General features: G+C 35.9%; 1 long non-coding RNA gene across 1 annotated transcript; it reads left to right on the top strand.

Moving 5' to 3' along the window:
• Nucleotides 1–1,203: 1,203 nt before the first annotated feature.
• On the top strand, nt 1,204–2,212 carry LOC141684861 (uncharacterized). The gene is made up of 3 exons (XR_012560717.1): nt 1,204–1,270; nt 1,356–1,413; nt 2,172–2,212. It is a non-coding gene; the product is annotated as an uncharacterized LOC141684861 (long non-coding RNA).
• The last annotated feature ends 14,320 nt before the right edge of the window (nt 2,213–16,532 follow it).

The following is a 16,532-nucleotide window of genomic DNA, read 5'->3' as shown; positions in this document are numbered from 1 at the left end:
ATTTTTGGAATTAAAATAAATAAATAAAAACAATTTTGAAAAATAGAATTCCCAAGGGGGTAAAGTGTAAGTTTTCAAAATTTTTAGTCGCAGGGTTAAAACCGTACAATTTGCAAACTTTGGGGCTTGACTGTAATGTTTGTAACACCCTGGGGGCTAAAGAGATATTTGTCCGCCGCCACCCCCAGGTCACCGGAAAACGGCGTCGGGAACGACGTCGGAGGAGTTCAGCCTCCCAGAAATCAACCAACAACTCTATAAACGTTCTACAGCTCGCAAAGATCTTCCCCATGGGTCTGGAATGGACTGAAAATGGGTTGTATGTCCGGAAAAATCGAAGCAACTTCCCGTCGCCGCCGTGTTCGTCCAACTCCGGCGAGCTCGAACCGGGAACCCTTTGTACATTAAACTGGGATCAATCAATTCCTCTCCATACGATCTATAAGCTGGTAACATCAAATTAAACCAATAACCCTTAGAATAAAAATCCCTAATGTAATAACCCCAATTTTTGGAATTTTTGAAACCTTTATGAATAGTGCTTTTGCTGAGTATGCGGAATAAGAAAACTTTTCATACCACACTATGTAGGGGTTCTTCTATTGTTATTCTGAGATCTTATTAGTACTTTATATGGGATATAAGTGTATGTAGAGATCGTCAGAATCCAAATTCGAACACTTTGATTTTTCCCGAAAATCTACCAGATACAGAAAGAACTGAGTATAAGGTAACAGAATAAAAAGGATTTAAATTCAAGGATTATAAGAGAGGATCATAAAACGAATATAATGTATTGAGAAAGGTTAAGGAAACCTAAGTAATAAGATCTCAGATATGATCCCTCAAACGACGAACGAAAACAAAAGATAAGCGAACCGTATAACAGATCAGCGGTCTTTAGCCAAGTAATTAAGGGATTAATCAAAAAGGTAGGGATGATGATGTCATCACATGACACAAGCTTGCTTGCATAAGCATGACAAAGGAGTTTTGTTTGTTGGGTGATTTTGGGCCATACAAAATTAACCATGCTAAAAAGGTTAAAACAAATTTCAAGACAAAAAGAAGAATCAACCAAGCAAATAACATAAATCAAAAAGAGAAGAGTTGACTTTGCAAGAAGAAGCTCTCGGCCAAAATAAACACAGCAATTTCAAACTGCCATATCTACTTCAATACACACTCAAATGTTGTGTTCTATAGCTCGTTTGAAAGGTATTGAGATGGCCTACAACTCTTGTTCACAAGTCTCGTCCAAATAAGCATGGTAAGATCCTCATTTTTACAGTTTTTTCAATCGGACTTTTAGAAACTTTAAAGCCTAACTTTGTGTTCTTGATTTCTTTGGAAAGATCAAGCTTGTAGGAGGCTCCATAAGGCTTCCTAGTAACTTAACACCTTCCAAGAAAGGTATAAATCTTCACACCCTTTAGTAATAAGTTTGAATGTTGAAGTTTGGAGATGGTTTGGATGGATGAGTAGTAATTTGAATGATAAGCATGATTCGAGCTTTAATTGTTAAGTAGTTTAGTTGAATTTGGAGGTGTTATAATATATGATTGGATTGAGATCATTGAGCTTATTATGACTGAAATCAGTAGCATTGATGTGTATCTTGAGTTTTAATTGATTGGTAGTTGGATTGATATGATTTGGAATGGTAAAAATTTGGGAAATCGAGTAAACATAGCCGTTGTAATGTCCGATTTACTTTAGACTGTTTTTGCTCTTAACATCAGGACCCGAGAACTCACTGTTAGGTTTTGACCATTACCATTATTAGATAGTTCATGTTACGAGCTTCGTTTTGATATGTAGTACGTTTGAATCCGATGTACGGTTTAAGAGAAACGACCGTTTTAAGTAACGGCGTTTCGCGACCGAACCTTTACCCCTCGCCTTACTTTGAAACCTTGGTTAAGGCCCTTAAATGACTAATTGGGGTATGAAACATTTAGGTAAAGTGGATTAGGAAGTTGGTAAGGTACTCGCGAAAGAGTCGTCTTAAAACCCTTAATGGCTAATTTATTAAAAATGGTGGAGTCGAGGGTACTCGAGCGACTTAAGTGAATCGTTAAGCGCGAAAGCGAACGTTAGGACTCTAAATGGTTAAAGTCTAGTTTCTTAAGAGACCGGGGTTTAATTCCGACTTATGTTGTTGTTCATAGGTTATCGGACCCACTCTAAGCTTAAGTCTATCCGGGAGCACTCAGGCAAGTTTTCTATCCGTTATACTGTTGTTCTGATGTATATATTTGTATATGCATTATCTTGTGATAGATACATAATGGTTATTTAGCAAATTCTTGCGATATATTTTAGCATGTGATATGGTATATATGCATGCCTGTTTCGTATTCTTGATACATATATCTTTTGATTCAGTTGATAATGCCTATGCTAGAGATAAGCGGTAATTTTACATATACCCTTAGTATAGGGGACTCAAAGGTGAATTTTTTCTAAAACCGGGAGTCGATGCTCCCGAGTATAATATATATATATATATATATATGAATAGTTTTTAAAACTATGAATCAAATAAGGTTTATTCGATAACCTTATTTTATTAATGAATATTATTTTGAATATTCATTCGAGGGCTTATGACCCCGTTTATTTTATTATTGAATATTATTTTGAATATTCATTCGAGGACTTATGACTCCGCTTAATTTATTAATGAATATTATTATTTGAATATTCATTTGAGGACTTATGACTCCGATTATTAACTAATTATTATTCTCAAATTTATTAAAGAATAATGTGTCGATAATCAAACTCACTTTTGATTATTCAAATAAAGATAGTACTTTCGTATAAGTATATCTTTGGTTATTTAATATACATTGCAAGTATAAGTTTTAAAACTTCTACTTCAATTATTTTTATAAAGATTATTCTTTATGAGAATATTATTTAAATAATAATATTCAGATATTTTCTAATATATTGGGACTGATTTATTTTATTAAATCAGCATCACTCCAAACATTCTTAAAAATGTTTTGCGAGTCTTCAAAATGATTTTAAAAGTTAGAGCGGATCCAAAAAACTCATTTTTATATTTAAGATCCTCCTTTCGAAGGGGATTTAAATACTCACTCAAAACTTGAGGTATCCGGCTCTGTGGTGTATTGTATATTCGCAACAAGGTTGTTATTTTGATAAAAGAATTTTTGATTACTTACCCAACACTCGGGAAGTAAAATTCTTGGAACAAGTTAATCCATTAACAGGCATCGCCTGGGAAATATCGGTGAGTTCTCCTTTCCAACTAGATACGTCTTCTTGGTGGAGTCGTATCAACAAGTTTCTACTTGGGGAAAGGGGGAACGAGCTTTACGTTTCAGAGTCATGGATTTCATCTGAACTAGGAGTGGCGTAAGTGGTCGAGTGGCGCCGGCCCAGCCTTATTATATTGGCCCAAATGGCCCGGAAGTTCCGCTAAGAAGGTCAATTCCTTAGGAGTCCAGTGTTCGGTTGACAAGTAAATCCGACAGAGTCTCCTCTACATGTAGAAAATGGTGGGGTTGTACTACTGCGACTGATCATCATAAGTGGTCTTCCTGGCGCGACAAACTCCCGTAATGAGTTCATCATCCAATTGGATATTTCCGCAACACTACCCAGAGCACTTCGATAGAAAGGCTACGGTTGGGCGATTGTTGAGTGTTGGCAGGGTCAAGTTTTCAAAATGATGTTTGCATCAAATGAAGTATCTCATAACTTCATTTTATTTTGATGATATTTTAAAGATTGATTCTATACAAGTTTTGTCTTGTAGCTTAATCTATGGGATGCACTATTTATACATTGAAAGGTGGTAGTTCAAGTAGTATTCAGAAAAGATATAAGTATATTGGAGTATCTTGTAACTTCATCTTTTAAACTTATATCTAGTTAATGATTGTCTTATGAATGACAAAGGTTTCAGAAAAACGTTGAGACAAGGTTAGATATAAGAGATCACCTTGCAACGATATTTTTATACAGTTATACACTGGAACTCTGTGTATTATGCATGGAAGAGGACTTTCAAGATTTTGAAAAGTATATATGTATATATACTGAATATTTTGCGACTTCATCGCATTAAGATATCAGCTTGGTTCATTTCTTCTTGACCAAGACTTTCATGAGTACTATGAGAATGCTCTTATATTGTTAATTATTATACATATTATTTCGGTGGGCTTGTTGCTCACCCTTGCTTTCTTCTTTCATCACACAACATCAGATAGACAAGATGAACAGGACCAAGCTCCCAATTCGCGAGCGGATAGGAAACGTTCTGCTGTTTCCTATAGGCGTTGATGTCGCTATAACTGAGGTAGGATCTACCAATAGGCTAGGCTTTCAACTTTTGATGTACCAGACATATGTATCTTTATCAATTGTAATAATGGCAAAGAAATGTAAATTTATTCAGAAACCTTTTTAAGGTGTAATGGCATATAATTTTGGAATAAAATGACTCGTGTTATTTTTGGATATTCATCTCTGAGACTATAACTTGTGGTGTGTGTGTTTATTGTGGGGTCACAGTACAGAGTAGTTGATTGTTTATTAAGATTGGGTGTTATTAAGGGAAATGGAACTCGTGACAACCCGGATCCCCGACCCCGGATTTGGGGGTGTTACAGAAATGGTATCAGAGCGAAGCGTTATAAACCTCAGAGATGATGTGATGTTAAGATAATAAGTTCATTAAGATAATAAGAACTCTTGCCAAGTTCATAGTCGGGCTACCTAACGTAGTAATGACAGTTAAAACCCTTATGGGAACCCTTATAAATATCGTGATAGAAGCGTAGTTCGTTATCGTAGATGGTAGCGGGACTCCGAACCCTGAGGTTGAGGAGCAACAACGCGATGATGTTTTATTAGTTATTGGAGATCAGATTATGGATCCAATAGAGCGTCCTAACGCAGGACCGGAAGATGTTCATATTGAGGATGTAGCGGTTGAGGATGCTGTCCTAGAAGGGATTATCGCTGAGAAGGATCCCGTGAATGATCCTGACAAGAATGAATAAAGGACCACTGAGGAATTGATGACCATGGTTAGGGCGACTACCAGAGGTAGGATTGGCCGGTCACTACCAGAGGTTCGTTCAAGTTTGTAAAGATAGTAGCCCCTTTAATGCGGCTTACTCATAAGACTGAGAAGTTCGAATGGACAGAGAAATGCGAGAACAGCTTTTAAGAACTGAAGCAATGATTGGTGACGGCCCCTATGATGGCATTGTCGGATGGAAAAGGAGATTTTGTGATCTATAGTGACGCTTCACATAAGGAATTAAGGTGCTTCTTATACAGCACATCAAGGTAATCTTGTACGCGTCAAGACAATTAAGAGAATATAAAATTCGATATCCCCACCCATGAGCTTGGGCTCGTGGCAATAGTTTTGCCCTAAAGATTGGAGGCACTACTTGTATGGAGAGAAGTGCGAGATTTACCTATGCCATAAGTGCTCTAGTACATTTTCACGCAGAAAGAGCTCAACATGCGCCAAATGAGGTGGTTAGAGCTAATCAAGGATTACGATTATGAGATTCTTTATCATTCGGGGAAAGCCAACGTGGTGGCTGATGCCCTTAGTAAAAAGGAGAGACTCAAGATGATAATATCTTTGAGAGAGCTTATAAGAGGTTTTAAGAAAATGGAAATAGAAGTGAAGGTAACCGGAGCCGGTACCGAAAAGCTGTTTGAGATTGCAATACAGCCCGAATTATTGGAAAAGAACAGATTGTGCCAGAAAAAGTGATGAATGAAGGCAGAGAGCCAACAAATAGATAAGAGATTAATACCGAGAAAGATGATAAGGGAATAATGAGGTATTCCTACAGAATTTGGGTTCCAAATGTTCAAGAGCTTAAAGATGAGATCTTATATGAAAGCTAGTTTGAGGAATAAAATTTAGAGCAAACCCTGAACGTGATAGTCATGGAGGTCGCCATCAAGATAGAAGGAACCCATAATATGATGAAGTGGAAAATGAGGATTTAAAATATGTAGGATGACCCCGATTATGGGGAGGAGGAGGGAATGTTCAGACTAAGGAAACAAAAGTCGAGTAAGGAAAGGAGACCCAAGACGGTACTCCTATACGAAAATTTATGGACCTTTCTAGACAGAACTTAGACTATTATCCCCAACCACGACCCTGAGGAAACAATGCGGTGAGAAATTCTTTCAGGACCTTTAAGTCGCTAAGCTCTCAGAGTTCCAAGGAACAAGCTGACCCAGTCGAGGCAAGAGCCTGGCTAAAGGAAATATAGGAATCATTTGAGATTCTAAATGATTGACGAATCACAAAAGACTGTTTTTGTCACTTACCCTCCTAAGAGAGAGGCCACCCGCTGGTGAAAGTCCAAGGAAGGCACGGAGCCAGAGGTTACAATAAACTGATTAAAGTTCAGTCAATTGTTTTCAGGAAAGTACTTCCCAAGGTTATGGAGATAGTGTAAAAGCTTTAGAGCCAGAACAAAGGCGGACGAGTATGATGAATTATGAATCTAAGTTGTAAAAGTTGTCAAGATTCGTTCTGAGGACACGAATCCAGAATGACGGGATGTTTGAAATTAATGCTTATGTTGTGTTGGTTCATGAAATAATGATAAGAGAAAGGAAAATAAAAAGAAGCTGAAGTGGAAAGGAATATAAAGGCAATAGAGTTTCAGGAATGATAAGGGAGTTGGGTATGAGGAAACCCTAAAGACTCGTAGCAATAGAAATAGAAAAGTATGTAATCGTTAGGATGAGGGTGATTCACCATGAGTTAAATTGATGGTTGAAGGCATAAGAGATACATATATTTTATCCCCTGTAAGTTGGGAGGATTTGAGGAAACCTTGAGATAGTTCGAAGGATAAATATTGAGACGCGGATAGACTGAGGAGACAAGGAAGTAAGAAATTAGGAAAATTGGATGAAGGAAGTGACCTTCAAGAATGTGAAGTGTAAGACCGGTGGCTTGATACCCAGGAAGGGAGACGCCAGGTATAAGAGATATCCCAACATTGAGATGACTGTTGAGATAAATAACAAAAGTAAATACGGAATTATTAAGAAGAAGTTCTCGTTGAACACGACCAATATCTTCCAGAACATCCTTGTTATCGTTACCAAATCAAGCAAGAAAAGTAGATAACCGTAGTTATCTTTTGGAGGCCATATTGATTGACCTCATTTTGAATACATATGTTATTATGAAATTAGGAATATACTATCGAGGTGGGAATGATTGAATAAGACACCCTTATCAGGGATATATGACTTGATTTATCCATGGAAGGATGCATGTACCTTTTTAAAGGTGGCATTAAAGATAGAACATCGGTAACTTAAAATGAATCCTAGGGGAATGCATAAAGGTTGGCATTTCACCCTTAATAGGGATAGTATGAGTTTTGACAGTATGAATTGGAAAGGATTAAGGTAATAACAACCTTTAAGTATCAGTGGGGAAATTTTTCAGAAACATATAGACAATGGTTCTAGTATTAGTAAAGGGTATTTCGATATGCCCTGTATCTAGGGAATACAGGAGGAACGATTCAAGGATAACCTTAGAGGTTTTACAAGGAGAAAGGTAATATTCAAAATTCTCAAGAGTAAAAATGTTGATAAAGGAAATATGACGTAATTATAATGATGCCAAGTGGGGCACGTGTTAAACCACGAGAAAGTATGGATCGAACCAGTAAAGGTCAAAATTGTTCAGGGCCATTAGGGCCTAAGATAAAAGATGTTCTAAGTATGATTGAGAGTCAGTCGTGGCAATGTTCACATCTAATGACTAAGGCAATGACTTATGGAAAAAAAATGGTGATTTTTTTTTTCTTCTCACCGGGACTTAAGAAAAGCATTTTCATATAAGCAGTGATTGAAATGAGGTAGAAAATTTATTTGGAGGTGGTTAAAAAAATGACATTGATTGTAAGGAAATTTTACTATCAGGAAAGGTCAAAGAGGTGGCCGACACTTTAAGTGTAAGAGGACAATTATAAGCACACGTGCTAGAGGGATACAGTAATGATGGTTAAAGCTGTGAAGGTTGTATTATGGTTTGAAAGATTGACATTTCTTCTGATGATTATACGATAGTCAATCGTAATAGTAGTTTGGTAAAGATTTAATTCATGTTAGCACTGTGAGCGGGCTATCTATTTTAGAAGGTCCTATCTTGAGAATAATCCAGGACCATGTTTCAAAAAGACTAAACGAACCTTTGAGTTAAGTCTTCTATTGAAGGCATATGATTAAGAATGGTATTAACCTGCTATCGTTGCTTTGATTGAAACTCTTCTGCAATTTTATATGCTTCATGTCATGAAAGTACGTCAGGATCAGGAGTGTTCTTGATGAATTATGAATGGTGATTATGTTATATCCTTAGAAGAATTCTATACGACATGTATGGACTCCGTATGGTTAGCTATTAAGATTTCATGGAAAACGAATGACGACAGTAGGTCAGCGGTGGACCATAGTAATGCAGCAATGATTCTGCGAGTAAAGAGTCGATTACAACCGTGAGAGTTGTATTGGAATGGATGTTGAGATTAAGTACCACTAATCGGGTTGTGGTGATGTATAAGTTATCATTGATAAACTAATTAAGTAGATTATCTACCTATTGAATACTTATTCCTTCTTATCAATAGAGAGTCGTATTATTATACGAGGAAGGTTGCGGTGCAAGCATAGAATTCTAGTAACGATGATGTATAAAATGAGATTCCAGATTCGATTTTCGATGTCGAGGGAGTTTCAAAGGTGATTGAGTATAAGCTCGAGGAAGAGTATGGGTCCATAGAATGATGGACGGAATAGAAAAAATATTTAAGCATGCAAAATGCGATGCGATAATACTTGATGTTGATATATATACACATATGTTTTGTTCTCCTATGACAAACTTCTATAGTTCAGAGGTAGACTCCAAGCCAGATATTTTGTGGCAGTATATTTTTTTTCATATATACAATTCTCTTCAATTCGTTCTTTTCTTTTCATTTTATATAAGCTGAGAAGAACAACCCTTCCAGAAGGGGAGGTATTGCCGAATGACTATCTATCTGTATGATAGAAGCCTAGTAGGATACCACATGTTGTTTAATTGCTTGTCAAGTACTAAAGGCTGGCCACCTTCTGTACTAACTATGCAATAGAACAAGTGTTCATGATCATAGTGATCTCTCAATAAATTCTTTTACTTCTATATGAAGGACCAATCTTTCGAAGATGGAGGCAGCTAGAGAGGAAGTGGTACCAATTATGGTGGTATTCCGATTCTAACGCGTTCGTGATACTAAGGTTGATGCGATTATTAAAAGGTTATAGAATGCTAACGAGCAAAGGTGTAACCAGTATAATATTAGGAACGGAAGGTAGTAGCGATTACGAACTGGAAATGAATGGGTATTGAGAAGCAAAAGTTCTAATGCTAAAAGCTATAATAAGAGTCTGTGCAATAGACTTGGAAGAATTTGGAATGATCACTTAATGCGGATGAGTTTTCTCACGATAATAGATCATATGTCAGGTATCGAGATGTCGTCTTATGAGATCTTTGAGGGAAGACAATGTTGATCTCCCTTATGTTAGGATGAAGTTGTAGAGCGCAAGATGCTCGGACCAGCAGTGGTCCAAAGGACCAAGAATATAATAGATCTAATCAGAGGACGGCTGGGAGTAGCCCAAGATGGACATAAGAAGTATGCTGATTTGACAAATGAAAGGACAAAGAGTATGAAGGAGGGAACCTTGTATTGTTAAAAGTATTCCCTTAAAAAGGAATTGATGAGGGTTGGAAAGAAAGGAAAGTTTAAGTCCACGAATTGTTGGACCCTTTGAGGTATTAAGACGTATTGGGAAGTAAGCATATGAGCTGACCCTACCCCCGAACATGTAGCAAGTCATAACGTGTTCCACGTATCAATGTTAAGGAAGCGTAATTCGGATGCCAGATAAATAGGGGCATATGAGCGTATAGACATGAAACCAGACGTAACCTATATGGAGCAACCAGGAAGGGTTATAGATTGAAAAAGGAACAAGTGTTTAGGAGAAGGGTTATCAAACTATTCAGAGTTTGATGGAAGAACCACAATGTGGAAAAATTTACTTGAGAGTTAGAAAGTGCAATGCTAAGAAAGTATCCCTATTTATTTTCTATCTGATTCCGGGACGGAATCCTTTTAAGGAGGGGAGACTGTAATAACCTCAATTTTTGGAATTTTTGAAACCCTTATGAATAGTGCTTTTGCTGAGTATGCGGAATAAGAAAACTTTTCATACCACACTATGTAGGGGTTCTTCTATTATTATTTTGAGATCTTATTAGTACTTTATATGGGATATAAGTGTATGTAAAGATCGTCAGAATCCAAATTCAAACACTTTGATTTTTCCCGAAAATCTACCAGATACAGAAAGAACTGAGTATAAGGTAACAGAATAAAAATGATTTAAATTCAAGGATTATAAGAGAGGATCATAAAACGAATATAATGTATTGAGAAAGGTTAAGGAAACCTAAGTAATAAGATCTCGGATATGATCCCTCAAACGATGAACGAAAACAAAAGATAAGCGAACCGTATAACAGATCAACGGTCATTAGCCAAGTAATTAAGGGATTAATCAAAAAGGTAGTGGATGATGATGTTATCACATGACACAAGCTTGCTTGCATAAGCATGACAAAGGAGTTTTGTTTGTTGGGTGATTTTTGGCCAAACAAAATTAACCATGGTAAAAAGGTTAAAACAAATTTCAAGACAAAAAGAAGAATCAACCAAGCAAATAACATAAATCAAAAAGAGAAGAGTTGACTTTGCAAGAAGAAGCTCTCGGCCAAAATAAACACAGCAACTTCAAACTGCCATATCTCCTTCAATACTCACTCAAATGTTGTGTTCCATAGCTCGTTGGAAAGGTATTGAGATGGTCTACAACTATTGTTCATATGTCTCGTCCAAATAAGCATGGTAAGACCCTCATTTTTACAGTTCTTTCAATCGGACTTTTAGAAACTTTAAAGCCTAACTTTATGTTCTTGATTTCTTTGGAAAGATCAAGCTTGTAGGAGGCTCCATAAGGCTTCCTAGCAACTTAACACCTTCCAAGAAAGGTATAAATCTTCACACCCTTTAGTAATAAGTTTGAATGTTGAAGTTTGGAGATGGTTTGGATGGATGAGTAGTAATTTGAATGATAAGCATGATTCGAGCTTTAATTGTTAAGTAGTTTAGTTGAATTTGGAGGTGTTATAATATATGATTGGATTGAGATACTTGAACTTATTATGACTGAAATCAGTAGCATTGATGTGTATCTTGAGTTGTTATTGATTGGTAGTTGGATTGATATGATTTGGAATGGTAAAAATTTGGGAAATCGCGTAAACAAAGCCGTCATAATGTCCGATTTACTTTAGACTGTTTTTGCTCTTAACATCAGGACCCGAGAACTCACTGTTAGGTTTTGACCATTGCCATGATTAGATAGTTCATGTTACGAGCTTCATTTTGATATGTGGTACGTTTGAATCCGATGTACGGTTTAGGAGAAACGACCATTTTAAGTAACGATGTTTCGCGACCGAACCTTTACCCCTCGCCTTACTTTGAAACCTTGGTTAAGGCCCTTAAATAACTAATTGGGGTATGAAACATTTATTTAAAGTGGATTAGGCAGCTGGTAAGGTACTCGCGAAAGAATCGCCTTAAAACCCTTAATGGCTAATTTATTAAAAATGGTGGAGCCGAGGGTACTCGAGCGACTTAAGTGAATCATTAATCGCGAAAGCGAACGTTAGGACTCTAAATGGTTAAAGTCTAGTTTCTTAAGCGACCGGGGTTTAATTCCGACTTATGTTGTTGTTCATAGGTTATCGGACCCACTCTAAGCTTAAGTCTATCCGGGAGCACTCAGGCAAGTTTTCTATCCGTTATACTGTTGTTGTGATATATACATTTGTATATGCATTATCTTGTGATAGATGCATAATGGTTATTTAGCAAATTCTTGCGATATATTGTAGCATGTGATATGGTATATATGCATGCCTGTTTCGTATTCTTGATACATATATCTTTTGATTCAGTTGATAATGCCTATGCTAGAGATAAGCGGTAATTTTGCATATACCCTTAGTATAGGGGACTCAAAGGTGAATTTTTTCTAAAACCGGGAGTCGATGCTCCCGAGTATAATATATATATTTATATATATATATATATATATGAATAGTTTTTAAAACTATGAATCAAATAAGGTTTATTCGATAATCTTATTTTATTAATGAATATTATTTTGAATATTCATTCAAGGGCTTATGACCCCGTTTATTTTATTATTGAATATTATTTTGAATATTCATTCGAGGACTTATGTCTCCGCTTAATTTATTAATGAATATTATTATTTGAATATTCATTCGAGGACTTATGACTCCGATTATTTACTAATCTTTATTCTCAATTTTATTAAAGAATAATGTGTCGATAATCAAACTCACTTTTGATTATTCAAATAATGATAGTACTTTCGTATAAGTATATCTTTGGTTATTTAATATACATTACAAGTATAAGTTTTAAAACTTCTACTTCAATTATTTTTATAAAGATTATTCTTTATGAGAATATTATTTAAATAATAATATTCAGATATTTTCTAATATATTGGGACTGATTTATTTTATTAAATCAGCATCACTCCAAACATTCTTAAAAATGTTTTGCGAGTCTTCAAAATGATTTTAAAAGTTAGAGCGGATCCCAAAAACTCATTTTTATATTTAAGATCCTCCTTTCGAAGGGGATTTAAATATTCGCTCAAAACCTGAGGTATCCGGCTCTGTGATGTATTGTATATTCGCAACAAGGTTGCTATTTTGATAAAAGAATTTTTGATTACTTACCCAACACTCGGGAAGTAAAATTCTTGGAACAAGTTAATCCATTAACAGGCATCGCCTGGGAAATATCGGTGAGTTCTCCTTTCCAACTAGATACGTCTTCTTGGTGGAGTCGTATCAACAAGTTTTTACTTGGGGAAAGGGGGAACGAGCTTTACGTTTCAGAGTCATGGATTTCATCTGAACTAGGAGTGGCGTAAGTGGTCGAGTGGCGCCGGCCCAGCCTTATTATATTGGCCCAAATGGCCCGGAAGTTCCGCTAAGACGGTCCATTCCTTAGGAGTCCAGTGTTCGGTTGACAAGTAAATCCGACAGGTTCTCCTCTACATGTAGAAAATGGTGGGGTTATACTACTGCGACTGATCATCGTAAGTGGTCTTCCTGGCGCGACAAACTCCCGTAATGAGTTCATCATCCAATTGGATATTTCTGCAACACTACCCAGAGCACTTCGATAGAAATGCTACAGTTGGGCGATTGTTGAGTGTTGGCAGGGTCAAGTTTTCAAAATGATGTTTGCATCAAATGAAGTATCTCATAACTTCATTTTATTTTGATGATATTTTAAAGATTGATTCTATACAAGTTTTGTCTTGTAGCTTAATCTATGGGATGAACTATTTATACATTGAACGGTGGTAGTTCAAGTAGTATTCGGAAAAGATATAAGTATATTGAAGTATCTTGTAACTTCATCTTTTAAACTTATATCTAGTTAATGATTGTCTTATGAATGACAAAGGTTTCAGAAAAATGTTGAGACAAGGTTAGATATATGAGATCACCTTGCAACGATATTTTTATACAGTTATACACTGGAACTCTGTGTATTATGCATGGAAGAGGACTTCCAAGATTTTGAAAAGTATATATGTATATATACTGAATATTTTGCGACTTCATCGCATTAAGATATCAGCTTGGTTCATTTCTTCTTGACCAAGACTTTCATGAGTACTATGAGAATGCTCTTATATTGTTAATTATTATACATATTATTTCGGTGGGCTTGTTGCTCACCCTTGCTTTCTTCTTTCATCACACAACATCAGATAGACAAGATGAACAGGACCAAGCTCCCGATTCGCGAGCGGATAGGAAACGTTCCGCTGTTTCCTATAGGCGTTGATGTCGCTGTAGCTGAGGTATGATCTACCAATAGGCTAGGCTTTCAACTTTTGATGTACCAGACCTATGTATCTTTATCAATTGTAATAATGGCAAAGAAATGTAAATTTATTCAGAAACCCTTTTAAGGTGTAATGGCATATAATTTTGGAATAAAATGACTTGTGTTATTTTTGGATATTCATCTCTGAGACTATAACTTGTGGTGTGTGTGTTTATTGTGGGGTCACAGTACAGAGTAGTTGATTGTTTATTAAGATTGGGTGTTATTAAGGGAAATGGAACTCGTGACAACCCGGATCCCCGACCCCGAATTTGGGTGTGTTACACCTAATTTCCAGTTATGAATATTCAAAGTATATAAACCCTAGTTTCTTTAATTCGAGAATCAAACACTTATTTGAACATTTATTGAACTCCAAATCAATCATATAATATATCAAAATCATCAGGAAGAAAAGCTCTACAACATGCAGACATCAAATCATACAAACAAGCTCTCGAACAAAAATTCATAATTTACATCAAAATAATTCGAATTAAAAACAGTTTGTAGAGAATTACCACTTGATTCTGTAGTGGTTTTGATGAAAGATTCTGAAAGTACAAATCAACAGCTTCGTTTTGAGTATAAGCACGCTAAAATCCGATATCGATAATGCCTCTAGATTTGAGTTTGATTACGAAGAACAAAATATAATTATAGTATTTTCTCTATAAAAATTCTGTAAATACTGTTTGCAAATGATTTTTGGTACGAAATAAAAAACGGTAAGGACTATTTATATTTACGGAATATTGGTACCCCGTTGGATCATACCGGATATAGAATATTACGTTTATTTATAAAAACAGATCCAAATGGTACCGGTTTTCGAGATAATTATCCAAATCTGTACAATTTATACCGCGGTTTTGGTCTCAGCGCCTGGTTACACGTATTACGAAGTGATAATTATAATAGTTTAATAAAAAGATCCCGTTTATCGAAATTACGGGTTTTATCGATTTACCGAAACAAATTTTGTATCGAAAATATTGCGCCGGGACCCGCACGGGAAAAACCGTACACCGGATCGAAAAAGTCAAAACATGGAAAATGCTCGGAATATTGCAATTAGGTTAGGAAGGAGTTTTCAGAAGAGTTTTGGGTTATCAAAACGTAAAAACGGTTGAGGTCGGCTGGTTCCCGATTATATAAAATAGTTTGTAATTACTCGGAAAAAGAAATTATAAAATCCATAAATGTCCAATAAAATCATAAATCATCATAAAAATAAGTAGGAAGATATGACAATTATCTATCTTTTATTTTGGACATATAAAAATTAAAATACTCAAATTATACCATATTTACATATCCAAACGGAAATACCACTTCACAGATAATTACCAAAATTCATATAATAATCACATTATTACACGTCATATCCCGGAAATTACATCCTTCCCCCCTTAAAAGGATTCTGTCCTTAAAATCACTTAAGCAAATAACTCAGGGCAGTATTTCCCTTATATCACTTTCTAAACCTTGGGCTATCCTTTCAACCCCTTTGGTTTCCACAATAATCTTACTAACTTTATAACTTTCTTTCTTAATACTTTCTCTTTCTTTTCTACAGTCTCTATTGGATTCTCAACATAGGACCATTATGTCTGAAGTTCTATCGGCTCACATCCTATCGCATGTCTAAAATTCTATACCGTACTTTTCTAACCTTGTCACATAGAAACATTATGAATATGTTACCCATGCTGGGTAATGCTAATTCGTATGCTATTTTACCGATACATTTCGAAATTTCAAAAGGTCCGACGTATCTCAAACTCATTTTCTTTTCTCTTCCGATCCTGGATGATCCCTTTTATGGTAACACGACTAACAATATTAAATCTTCTTCTTTAAATTATGTACTCTTTTTAGCTTGATCTACACATTTTCTATCACAATCCTGCGTGGCACTTATCCTTTTCTTAATAATCCCAATAGCTTCCTTTATCTGTTATAGCAACTCTAGTCCAAATATTTCACGTTTGCCAACTTCATCTCAATATACTGGTGATCGACATTTACGTTCATAAAGAGTTTCGTATGGCGGCATCCCAATACTGGCACGATAGCTGTTGTTGTAAGCAAATTCTACTAAGGGCAAATGCACGCCTCCATTTCTTTTAAAATCAATGGCATAACCACGTAACATGTCTTCAATTGTTTGGATCATCTTCTCGCTCTTGGTCATCAGTCTGCGGACGATAAGTTGTACTCATATTTGACTTGGTGTCTAAAATTCTGGAAAACCTTTGCAAAATCCTGAATTGAATCGTGGATCCTGACTTTATACAGTAGACGCAGGGACCCCATGACAAATTACTATTTCCTCCAAATACCTGCGAATCAATTTATCCAGTGAATATCTTTCATTAATAGGCAAGAAATGAGCTAATTTAGCCAACTCGTTCA

The sequence above is a fragment of the Apium graveolens genome, chromosome 9 (assembly GCF_009905375.1).
Source record: "Apium graveolens cultivar Ventura chromosome 9, ASM990537v1, whole genome shotgun sequence".
NCBI classification, from domain to species: domain Eukaryota; kingdom Viridiplantae; phylum Streptophyta; class Magnoliopsida; order Apiales; family Apiaceae; genus Apium; species Apium graveolens.
The sequence above is the reverse complement of the archived record's forward strand: the minus strand, read 5'-3'. Positions and strand labels throughout refer to the sequence as shown.